The sequence below is a fragment of the Columba livia genome, chromosome 1 (genome assembly GCF_036013475.1).
Source record: "Columba livia isolate bColLiv1 breed racing homer chromosome 1, bColLiv1.pat.W.v2, whole genome shotgun sequence".
In the NCBI taxonomy this organism is placed as follows: Eukaryota; Metazoa; Chordata; class Aves; order Columbiformes; family Columbidae; genus Columba; species Columba livia.
This window is the reverse complement of record NC_088602.1, coordinates 132,048,125-132,060,333: the sequence shown is the minus strand read 5'-3', so window position 1 is coordinate 132,060,333 and position 12,209 is coordinate 132,048,125. Positions and strand designations below refer to the sequence as shown.

At 38.4% G+C, this 12,209-nt stretch overlaps 1 protein-coding gene across 7 annotated transcripts in view; it reads right to left on the bottom strand.

Annotated features, from left to right (window-relative positions):
* PIK3C2G (phosphatidylinositol-4-phosphate 3-kinase catalytic subunit type 2 gamma) overlaps window positions 1-12,209 on the bottom strand; it is a 354,168-nt gene that overhangs the window by 330,613 nt on the left and 11,346 nt on the right. For all 7 annotated transcript variants that reach the window (XM_065030454.1, XM_065030418.1, XM_065030425.1 and 4 more), the window contains exon 2: window positions 10,007-10,088. The gene's annotated coding sequence lies outside the window, so the exon portion shown is untranslated. The remainder of the gene's footprint in view (window positions 1-10,006; window positions 10,089-12,209) is intronic.

The following is a 12,209-nucleotide window of genomic DNA, read 5'->3' as shown; positions in this document are numbered from 1 at the left end:
CAGCAAGCCACAGCACCAACATCAGCTTTGTATGCCCTAGGAACCTGTAGCTGAACTACAGACTACCTTACGCCATGACATTAATAACTTGAATAACTTGAAGTGGCAAAGTGGCAATAGGAATGCACGCTTCCTTTTTTTTCCTTCTTTTTGTGAGGGGTGTGTTGTGGTTTCTGGTTGGTTGTTTTTTGAGTGTTTTTTGGTTCGCTGGTTTTCTGTTGTTGTTGTATTTTTGTTGTGTTTTCTTTTGTGGTTTTGCTTTGGTTTTTTTAACCCACACATTACCCTGGGAATAATTTTTCATGACCGAGCTGAGCTTCAACAACCCAGTATTCTGCTGAACCTTTTATTACAACTGCAAAATAGGAATTACTTTGGCCTTTGAAAATATTGAGCACACAATTCTCAAGTTTTAATTCCATTTTCACCTAGACATATGAATTATTCCTTACTAAGATGATATAGGTTTTACGTGAACACAGGCCAGTATTAATTGCTTTGTCTGCATTTGACCTCTACAGATACCAGAAGCATATCAACATAAAGGTCATATTTTTGGGAAAACACAGGCCCTCTTTCCTTAAAGAAATCCAAATGAGATTAAAATAGCAGACAGACTGGTCTAAAAATAGTGTGGTTTTCAGTGGGTTTTCTTTTTAGTTTTTGGTCTTGGTTGGTTTGGTTTGTGTGTTCTTGTGTATGTGTGTGTTTTGGTTTTTTGTTTTGTTTTCTTTGGGCTTTTTTTATAAGATAGCAAGTAAATCTGTTTAAATATTTTTATTGTCCATGGCCCTAAATAAGTCACTTAGTGCTGTGTTTCACTTCCCTCCATACATCAAATTGCAAATGGAATAAGAGAAAGAATAAGAGAGGAAAATAAATTTTGGCATGACTTTTGCACCAGGATCATTCAGGATCATGCTTGGCCCATAATGTGGACAGAATCAGCCCTGTGTTTGCTTGGGACACTGGCTCACAGGAGGGGTGCACTGTGCTCAGCACATCAGCTCCCCACCCTCCACCCCCAGTTCCTTCCCTGTGCCCACACACTGTTACACCCAGATCTGGAAGCAAGACAGGCACAGAGTGCCTGCTCCAAGTTGCACAGAGGGCAGATACCCTCTGGAAGACATTTCTTCTACTGTATACATCAAAATGTAAAAAAAACACCTTAACATAACCAGGAAAAAAAAAAAAAAAGCCACAATTCATATCCTTTGCAGTCTCAGACTATGCTTTCACTAAAGAAAAATATTCTTCTCTCAGCTATTTTAACTGACTCAAAATAAACTTACAGTCTCACAGTTAAGAAGATAATTTGAAATTTGTGCATGTGAAGTAAAACCCACATTCCTCCCTAATATTCACAACATATCTGAAAGAAGAGAAGCATCCCATGCTATTTGCCCTAAAAGCCAAAACAGGAGAACAAAATCACCTTCTCTCCAAACTTCTCTTCAAGCTCAGATGACTAATCTTCCAAGTATCTTTTCAGAAGTGACTGACAACATCATGAAAGAGATCTGCAGGTCTCCTCGCAGCTGAACCTTGCATCTCTTTACATTTTGTCTAGTGGCCCCATCCTTATTGTTACCCCACCATTACGGGGTAGCAGTTCCTCCAGATGTTTCACATTTGTGTCCCACTGGAGAATGGCTCAACAATACTGAGTCTAGTTGTACTGGAATTAATATTGGAACTCACAGGCAGAACTCCACGGCACACAGTGATTAGAAAGCTAGTGGAGAGAGCCCTCATCTGAACTAATTCTCAACATTTAACATAGCTTCAGATACTAAATACTTCCACCACTCACACAACTATATCCATTCAAAAACCCCTCTGCACGAAAGGAACACATAACCTAAGATTAACGTGAAAATTTTCACATCTTCTTTGCACTACATTACAGGATTTAAAGTAATTTGAGACATGAGCTTAAACTTCACCAGACGTTGCTCTGCAAATCCCACTTGTTTTTCTAATCAGTGCATGGAGAAATGCAGTGGAGAAAGAAGCTGCTTTTCACAGGCAGGCAGTAGGAATGCCACTTTCAAGGTCAGTCCAGATAAGAAGTTACAGAGCACAAACAACATAACTTTCCTTTTCATAATTGTTTTCCAAATCTGTCTGGTCACTCTGAGTTCACGTCATCGTTTGCCTTTTTTATATGGCTTGCTGCTTTGCACATTTCAGTGCATCTTCACATATGATATAAAATACAGACAATATAATGGGAATTAAAGTTCCTTGGAAGCCTATGCTCTGAATTCAATTAGCACTATCAAGAATCTGCTAGTTAACAGCAAGTCCAAACCACATTATAGGATTACTTAAGAATTTACTGATGAATAAAGTCCTACTTGAATACCTTGTTTTTTGCTTTCTCCTCCTCTAGAAGTGATCACAATAACATAACTGTTTTTATTTTGAAGTCTAGCTTATTTCTATATATAAAGTGGCATTTAGGTTGGTGCAGAAGAGATTTATCAATGAGATGCCCACAAGCTCTACCGGCCTCATCACACTGCAGCCCTACTTGCACCAAAACTATATTCGGCTGCAAGAGCAGACATTAGCAAACGTTGCTAAAAGCAGCCACCGCTGGGCGTGATCCAATATGTCTGAACTCCTCAGCACCTACAGCCTCTGACTCAGACAGGTCCCAGCAACACCGCACAACATTTGGCCTGGGTCTCCCATGGGCCTTGCCTGGAAATAACAAGAGCGCTATCACAGCTTTCTGTTGTCTGACGCCAAAAGCAAATGCTTCATGCTCTGATGAGGTGGAGATATTTGAGGATCCAAGGTCTTCAGGGATAGCACTGGAGGATTTTTAGAAAACAGAGGAAGCCAAACCTGTAATAGTCTTATCTATACTACCAGCAGAGACTGCACCTTGGAGTAAATGACCTCCAGAACCATAACTTTGGTTACTCTGGGAGAGATCTACTTTGCTCCAAAGAAAGTCCATGAGCATGGTGACAAATACCATGAACAGTAAAGGAATTTGGTTTCAGTATCTACAGTTTAAAATACACAAAGTTAATCTTTATTAACAGAATTTATAATATTTGTATTTACTGCCACTTCCATCTCAGGACACATCCTCTGCCTGAAACATGGGAGGAAGGGAAGAATAAAATTCATTACTTTGCCACTATACAAAAGACCTCCTTCCAGGCCTGAAATTTTGACTCACAAACTTATAAATAATCAGTTCCAGACACAAAACTCCAGAGCAATGGAGCCACTCACGACACCAGAGTCAGTCCCAGGAGAAATGCAGAGCTACAGTGTGACGCCCAGCTTGAGAGAAGCAAGTTTTAAATAATCGCTCCAGGAATCAGCTTGAACAAACCAAACCACATCTAGTACAGCCCTAATCTGAACTATAAGAAAGCCCAGCACATAAAAAGCCCATAGACAGGCATATATCTACCATGTGTGAAAATCTCCACTGTTTAGTTTAGAGAAATCAATTTTTCCATCTCCTTTGTAGTGCTCTGGCTTTGGTAAAAATGTTTCAGAGCTCTTTAATGCCTGTGCAATGTTAAGAGGTGGGTTATGTAGGTACTATTTATTTATTGTCAGAGAATGCCTTTACTATGTCTAGGAACATCCTGGGGGTCAGATGCAATATATATGCCTGTTTGGTATATTGGAAAGTCTATCTTTTTCTGGTAGAACTCTCCTCCTGCACTGATGCACTGAAGGAAAATTGAGCTCTTTGGCTGGAAAGAATTCATAAAGCTCTGCAGTATTAACACACTAGAAGGGGCAAAAAGCTTTGATGTAATTATTACCAGTAGGTGGTATGCATTAACTACTATTTTCAAATCAGCAGGTTATTCAGCAGCTTTAGAAACAATAAAAACCTCAAGACTTGAAGCAAAAAAAAAAATCATTAACGAATCTTACGCATTCATGATAAATTGCAATTATAAGCAGGCATTCATGCTGGGAATAATTAGCAACATTTCTCAACATTATTGAATGTCAATGAAGTCAAGAATCTTCTTCATGAAAGAACAATACAGAGGAGGTGGCCAAGTTGTATTTAAAAGGAGGCATGAGCAATTTTGTTAACTGCAGAAAAAATGCCAGCTATAAATAGGATGGGCTCACAGTTTGTAACATTTCTTCAAAACCAGGAACCACACAGACAACTCTTCTCTAAAGGTTTTAAAAGAGGATAGGGTACTTGCTGGCCATTTTAAAAATATTTCTCAATAACAAGATGTTGTTGCACTAAATTAGATCTTTGGTGAATGAGTATTTTGAGTTCTGTTATCCACGAGAATCTTCTCAGACTGTAAAGTGTATATCTAAGAAATATTAACATGAATACAAAATGTACATCTCAATGATATATGGGCAGATAAACAATGCAGCCTGCTCAATTTTTGTTGAGTACAGAAACAGAAAATAAAAATAAAATAAACAAACAAACACCAACAAAAACCCCCAGCAGTCTGGAGTAACATCAAACTTAAGTTTTATTTCTCAAGCATGCTCTAGTAAATACAATAATTTCTTACTGAAGTTGTCAGTGGCAGTATCTCAACAGTGGTTTAAGTTGGGTTTTTCTCCCCATAACAATATACTGCTGGTTTGATGAAAAAACAGAAGATTTATTCTTTAAACATGACTGCAAGAAGCTGAAGAAAATTCCATACCAATATGTAAAACTCCAAATCTGTAGCAATCTAAATGCCTTTAAAATCTGTCTCTAATATAATTGTCTCAGGCCAACTGGTAGCCTGTGGATGAGCCAATATTTTAAATTCAGACCTCTTAATATCTAAGCTTCTGCTGCTATAACTTCACTGGCAAATCTAAACCACGTGAGAAGAACTAGAAGAATTCCTAGCAATAGGAAAATCCCTGTGCAAAGGCAGGAACATTTTTAATGAAGTCATAACTCAGTACATTTTTCTTGTAGGCTTGGAAAGAAGCAGGATGACAGGCTAGTATCACCACAAGGTGATGAAGTACTTTTCAGTCCATTAGTAACTAAGGAGGATGTTAAACAACACGTACAAGAAATAAACATTCTTAAAATTTGTTTACTCAGATAACTCACGGACAAAATTTGAAATATATTCAGCAGATGACTTCTCTGGCCTATCTGCTTCCAATTCCAATACAATTTATGCCCTGAATGTATTTTATATGACTGGAAAAAAAGACAGAAGTCTACCTGTATTCCAAAAGGCAAGCCTGAATCCAAGCATAAAGCCACACTAAAAAAATGCACACAAAAAAAAATCCAAAACCCCAATCAAATCTAACTTGCTTGGCTAAATGTCAATCCTGAAAAAAGTAATGAAGTCAATAAAGATGTAAATAATTGGCACTAGATATATTCCTGTCAAAAGAAGACTAGGGAGACCTAAAAAAACAAACAAACAAACCAACAACAAAAAACCAACACCAAAAAAAACCCAAACAAACAAAACAAAAAGCCACCACAACAACAACAACAACAAACCAACCAGAAAAACCCCCACTATAGTTGTTCTGGTTTTATTGTGGTTTATACGACTAGATTTAAACTGAATATCCTTTACTTTTGTATCACATTTGAATTCATACCCCACTATATTCTCATCAGCACTCTTTAAAAAGCAAAGTATTCTTAATTAAAATAAATATTTAAAAATATATTTAAAGAAACATTTAAAGACTATTTTTTAAAGAACTTTGAAAAAAAATAGAAAATTTTGCTCAGAAGAACCCTGAAGAAAAAAAAATCTTTTAAAATACTGAAGAACTTGACGTCTTTTTAGGTCATCCAAGAGATCACCATCACTGTGCCACAACACACTGTGGAAATACTTTCACAGATACAAGATACTGCGTGCTAAACTGACCTTTAACAAAGCCGTTGTTGACATTAAGAGGCAGCAGAGTACCACTAGGAAAGGATCGGTAGGGTGCTGAGGGCCTGATGCAGCCCCTGGTTAGAGGCTTGTGGGGGTGGGAAGGAGGTAAAGGATCAGCAAAGCGGCTTCAAAGCTCGCTCCCGATCTGAACTGACACGCTAAAGCAGATTCACCCGGAATTCTCACAGGAATCGAGCGCTGTGAGCTGAAGTCAGCCGACTGCAGACTGAAAGTGAACACATAATTATTATTATTTTTACACTTTAAAGGAGATTTATTTACTCAAACCAGCTAAGTTCTTTAAAAAGCAAACGTATCAAGAGATACTAAACACATCCAATTTCCAATGCTGGATCTTGAGGATACCCGACCTAAACAAGAAAGAAACACTAGCTTCGAAAACAGAAAATTCACATCAGCAGGGCAAGACACTAAACAGAACGGTTTGAAACCAACCTCCAGCCCAAGGGTGGTGTTCTTGAAGGTTGGAACTTTTCCAACAGCCTTTCTTTCTCATTCAGCAGCTGCTCACTGGAACCAACCTCCAGATGTTAAAGAAAGCCTCTTTTGCTCTATCACCTCCAAACATTGCTGCAGCCCTCTCGCAGGGAAGCTCTCTGCTCCTTTTCAGTTTCTAACTCTCCAGCCTTTCACCTGCTCCAATCTTCCTCTATCCCATTCTTCATATGGCCCAGCATCTCACAAAAACGTCCCTCACCTGTGCATGCGTAGTCATTCTCTGGGGAGGAACAATCTTCCTCTGCCCTTCCAAGGCTTACCAGTGACCAAGAATACAGAATGAGATCAACAGACAGCTCTTCCCCCCTCTAGGGGCATACTCATTTTAAAAAGTCTCATCTTCCACAGATCAACAAACTTGCTAAAAAGTTCTGCAATTCACAGAAGAAAGGAAGAACTCTACAGATGAAGGCAATCATCAGTATTCTTGTGACTTTTCATTGGTCGTGAATTTGAGGAATTAAAAAAACCAAAACAAAAAACAACAAACTAGAGAAAGAATGAAAAAAATCTAAATCTCCCACAGTAAAAATCTGACAAGTTTTTGTAGCATATAAGGAGTTCAACTAGCATATGCTTACACTTCAGAAGAATCATTAATACTTGGCTGCTCTTAAAAATAGCTATGGTTTCAGACAGGAGACTTAAGTTCCATAAAGCATTACTCAAGAGAGATGTGCGGCATAAAACATGGCAGAAATTAGCACGTCTTAAAAATATGCATCTGTCCTGTGCACTTCATCATAAACAAGCACGCACACACACATTCAGGCACGGGAAAGACTAGTATTCGTCATGATAACTAACAAAATAAAGATCCGGTAGAAGATACTTTAACTCTGAAACAATAGTCCTGGTTTATCCTTTTATTAGAAAGATGACATTCTCCTCTGGACTGTTTCAATTACTGCAACGCTTTAAAGAAATCTGCCCTTGGTGAACTTGTGATGGAAAGGAAGAGCTTTGGCCTTAGCTTTAGCACTGAGCGTACTTTTTATGTACGCTCTTTTAATCAAACGAGCAGTTTAAGATCAGATGACGTGCGTGTTGCCTAAGGAGCCACACCAAGATTCTGAGGTCGGGGTCAGATTAAGGCACAGATGTGACAGGACAGTGTCTGCTAAAGCCCCTCCCATGATTATAAAAGATTAAGAGCTTTTAAATAATAAACTGAATTAGTTGTCCAGTCCATCTCTGTGTAACTCAGCAAACCCTTGGAGGAAACAAGGAATTGCATGATCTGGGAGGAGTCACCTCTTTCAGATGTGGTTTCTAAAGTCTTAAACGGATCTTGAAATCATGACTTGTATCATAAAATGTAAGTACTTCTGGAAAATGTATTTTACAGTGAAGACAGTCTGTAGTAGTCCCAGACTAAAGCAATCTGAAAACATTAAATCATGACCATGGCCAAAGTTAAGGATTAAAGTGTAGCTGTAACGAGAAGAACTACATAAAAATGTCCCTTACTTCCCCAGTATATCTCCTTATCTCTACAAGTCATATCTGTTTACTCTCCTAACAAATAAATTTTTACTGTGGCAGCTTTTGCCCTCCAGAGCTAGGACAGACATAGAAAGGCAGGCTGGATTCAGCCATGCATCAGCAACCTGTCAACCAAGTTCTAAATGCCGAGTCTTCTGCAGACTGAAGCAGAAGTAACAGTTTTGATTTTTCAGACTGAGGCTGACTTTGCAGTTCTGGAAGTCAATAAAAAATGTTTGACTTGTAAAATGAGCAGATTTGGTCTGGAAGACAGTGAGAAAAAGTAAACGTAGTGCTCCCAGCATGTCAGCTTGACAAGGTCACTTTGCTTTTCTGACCACAATTCTACTTTAAAACTAACCTTTCAGCAGCTGCTCAGTTTCAGTCATCAATCCTACTACTGTTGAAAAGCAATAGCAAAAACATCCATTGACTTCAACAGGGACAGGGTGAGGCTCTTGATAGCACTTATAAGTCTTGTGGCACACAAAATGATCATAAAAAAATCTCAGTATGATTTACACAGGCAGAAAATATCCCTTTTGATCCAACTCAGATTACTAGAGACCTACATCCATTTGTTTTCTGTTCAACAAACAAAAGGGTTTACGATTTTTTTTTTTTTTTTTTTTTTTTTTTAAAAAAAAAACAAGACAAGGATAGGATAGGATAGGATAGAAAACAAAACCTGTTCTGTCTCAGGTGGAATCTGACCAACAGTTTTGCAAGAAGGTAGGAAATCTCTGACTTTTAACTGTATCTAGCAGGCAAGCAGAGACCCCAGCCTAAGGCTGCATTTTCTAAGCTGCGCTGGGTCTACACTGACATGCAGGTTCTGGGCAACCAGAATCGAAGGCTGTGGGAAGAGCAATGCAGAAAACATTGCTGAGGCCAGTCTGGAACTGAGTCACATGCCCAGCACAGCCATGCCCAAGCCTGTTCAGCGATGGAGCAGCAATATCCCTTTTCATATCAGTGCTGTGAAACACTCCAAGAACGCCACTCCTGCCTGCCCTATAGAAGGTGAGGCAGTAGTCTTACAACTCCTGACATATTAAGGTCATGATATATGGGCTGCAGGGAGCTTGGATGTTTCCATGTGAACCAAAATGTGATTTATCATTATTTGCTTTAAGAAAAAAATCAGACGTGAAATTGGGAAGACCAATTATTTATGATACCTTGTGAAAATAAAGAAGTGCATGGAAAAGTCAGTGGCTGTACTTTTTCTATCTAACAGATAATGTTGCATCAACCATTTCTAAACCTAAGTAATTTTCTAGATGATCCTTAGTCCTTTCAGCTCAAAATCCACTTTTGCCAGTTGTGATGCACAATAAGCAACAAATTGCAAGGGAGTGGTCTTGGTTTCCCTTCTGACTTGACAATTCCAGGCAACAACATTGCTGGTTTATCAGGATGCTCAAAGAAAAACAAATGTCCAACCCCAAATGTGCTCGGATGTGCATCGGTACTCTAAGGTTGCTCCTCACCACCCTCTAAGTTAGCTGACACAGTTGCAACACTCATTGCTTACAAAACTCAAACTGTTCCCCTCTGCGCCCCAGCTTCACAGAAAACACTTCTGCCCTTTAAACAGAGCAACAACATTGTAATGCAAATCATCAAGTTGCAGGACCACTAAAACTCTCTTGTTTTATTGCCCTCAGGGCAATGATTGATCCTGAGACACCAACAGGCCTCAAAGGGGAGACAGAACAAAAAGACAAGCAAAGAAGTAATTAATTCTTATGCAAGTTTCAAATTCAAAATTTTACCTTCACTGCAACATTTTACCACAAGTTGTCCCAGCATAACATGATAAATTGTATGTCTCTTCACCTGTTTGGTTTGTCTGCTCTGGCAAATCCATTCGGTAACAGTCTGTTTGGTTCTTGCCTTTTCATACATCTTTTTCAAACCATCTAGCTCTACCAGACCAATTCTTACCACCCCACACACTGAGCTGTCACCACTATATCAACAGTTCTGAGCAGTTACAGTTTTATATACACTAATTAAAGTTTCATATAGACCCTGGGCTAATAAAAAATCCCAACAAATTAAGTGTGAAACAAACTGGCTGTAACTGGATATTTACACGCTGCAGATACCTGCTGATGGATGTGTTTCTATTCTGTTTTCCCTCCTGCTTCTTTCAGCAGCAGAGTCAACAGCTGTGGGCACACGAAGCATCTGTAAGAATTCGAGATTCAGATGTTAAATACTGAAGTTTGTTTTTTTTTTTTTCCTCACAGTTACAAGCCCCATTAGTGTCTCTACAATATGCTCTGTAGTGGTATATACCTGGGGCTTGTTTCTATCCCTGAATTCCACAATCATACAGCTACCTTTGATTATTCCTTTTTTTTACTACTACTATCCTCACTTCATGCATGTGAATTAAGTAATTTATAAATTTCTCATGAGAGTCTATGTGCAAGAACTTCTCACAGACAGATAAAGTCCGAAAAATGGTTCAGCAATAAATTTACACATCGCCCTCAAGAAAAAACAAACAAACAAACAACCCCAAACACTCACAACCCAAACCCAAAAGCTTTCAGTGAACATGCTGTGTTTTCTACTTCTCATTTCTAAGCCAGAAAGATGCCAGGTCCTATACCAATAAAGAGGTGGTTTTCAGTGCATTACAGCTCAGTAAGGCTTAATGAAAATAGGTCATTTTCAGATCTCAGCAACAAGATACACTTTTAACGTGGCACGATCAAGTCAAAACACCTACTAGTGAATTTCAGACCAAGAAAAGTATCACACGCCTTTTGCTTCAATTCCAATGGCAATAATTGTCTAAATTAGTAACTCTAGCCCTGAAATGATTGCATTCTCTACTGCACCAAGCAAAACAAAATGCCTAGTGAGAACTTGAAAGTAATGCTGGCCCTATGAAACTGTAACAATTTCCATTGCCCAAACAGAGAAAAATTCAAAAGGTACATAAGCCATGTAACTATTAATACTAACTTGGATCAGATCATAAAAATCACTTCAGAATCTGAGGTTTTATCTATATATTTGGTATTTTCCCCTCAGTATTGCATGACTATAAAATGTAGCTTGTTTATTTCCCTCCCTGTTGATAATTTCCACTGATGCTGTGGTGTTGTATTTGTTTGGGTTTTTTTTTTTATACAAAACATAACCAAAATAACTACCTGTAACCATTTTTATCTTGCAATAGAACTTTATGTCTGAACCCTTATCCTAGACTGCAAGCATCTTATTCTGATGAAACCACATTTAGTAAAACATTAAGTAGCATTAAATGAAAACAAGTTCTATTTAATTGGAAAAACTAGTTTTCCAAGACCAATTCTATTGAGAGCTGCTGGAGTGTTCTAGGTAGAATGACACACTACAATACACTGACAAATAACTCTAATAATATTCTACTTGCAAATTCTCTGGCACTATTTTAAAGGTGCACAAGCCTATTAGAGAGTGCAAGCAAAATCACATAGCTATATTATGACTTAACTATCCTGGCTGATAGATTTTGGAGTGCTCGGCACCTTTTCATATGACTTATATCTTGCAATAACATTACCTTGAAGAACTTCCAACTTCTTTTAAAGATTTTTTTTTTTATGGCTTAATCATAATTACAATAGGAATGAACTTAAAAGGACATTCAACTAAGTTTACCACCAAATAAAAAAATGTTTCTACAAAACTGGACATTTGCACTAATGCAATGGTGAAGGGTCTGGAGCACAAGTCTGATGAGGTGCAGCTGAGGGAACTGGGGCTGTTTAGCCTGGAGAAAAGGAGGCTGAGGGGAGACCTCATTGCTGTCTACAACTCCCTGAAAGGAGGTTGTAACATGGAGGGTGTTGGTCTCTTCTCCCAAGCAGCAAGTGACAGAACAAGAGGAAATGGACTCAAGTTGCACCAGGGGAGGTTTAGACTGGATATTAGGAAAAAATTCTTCACAGAAAGGGTTGTCAGGCATTGGAACAGGCTGCCCAGGGAAGTGGTGGAGTCACCATCCCTAGAAGTGTTTAAATGATATGTAGATGAGGTTCTTAGTGACATGGTTTAGTGACAGTGCTAGGTTAACGGTTGGACTCGATTATTTCCAGGGTCTCTTCCAACCAAAACAATTCTATGATTACAAAATTATATTTCTAAAAGCAGTCTCAAATTTAGAAGTAACCAGATCAACTGAGTTAGTGTATTGTAAGTAGCAGAGCACTTCATTTGCATGTGTCACTTTTTGTCTTTCAAGATATGTTTTTGAAAAGCAAATCTTTTAGAATTATAAAATAGCTGAAGAAATTGATACTCCCCAGGAAA